Source organism: Octopus bimaculoides, chromosome 5 (genome assembly GCF_001194135.2).
Source record: "Octopus bimaculoides isolate UCB-OBI-ISO-001 chromosome 5, ASM119413v2, whole genome shotgun sequence".
In the NCBI taxonomy this organism is placed as follows: domain Eukaryota; kingdom Metazoa; phylum Mollusca; class Cephalopoda; order Octopoda; family Octopodidae; genus Octopus; species Octopus bimaculoides.
The window spans coordinates 45,460,939-45,461,615 of record NC_068985.1 but is presented as its reverse complement, the minus strand read 5'-3'; positions in this window follow the sequence as shown (position 1 = coordinate 45,461,615).

The following is a 677-nucleotide window of genomic DNA, read 5'->3' as shown; positions in this document are numbered from 1 at the left end:
GTATACGCAAATTAAATCTAGCCATGGAGGAATGTAGTGGCGGACAAAAAACAAGACAGGAAAACAAACAGAAGGCTTTACGGCCAGACGAGAAAAATTATGTGTGTATGAACGCGATGAGGCACGGAACCGAGAGAGACAAAGTGGTGGCGTGTGTTACTTGGCGAAAGCCAAGGAAGGAAAGGATTATTGACCGGAAGCATGTGACCATGCCGGTGTAAAGGGAAGAGAGAGAGTGGTAGAGGGAGAAAGGTATGCGTGTATTATACACATACACATGTGAACATGCATATAGTATCACAATTGTCCCTGTTCCAACTTCCATTCTCATTCTTCACCTACCACAGCCCGTCAACACACGCCGAAATAATGCACGTGTAAATAACTATATAGATATACGCCTGTTTACAATGCATATACATATATATATATACAAGAAATGAGGGCGGGGAATCGTCAATTAATAATAGAATTAACAATTAACAATTTTGCCAAGTAGTTCAGTATGAAATAAACCTTTATCGGTAAGACCATTTATCATCATAAATATAAGGGATTAGCAATTGAGTTGCTTCTCCAACATACTGAAAATTCAGAAACAGCAGTCAAAGAACTACTGATTCTAAACTACAAATTTGTAGTTTAGAATCAGTAGTTCTTTGACTGCTGTTTCTGAA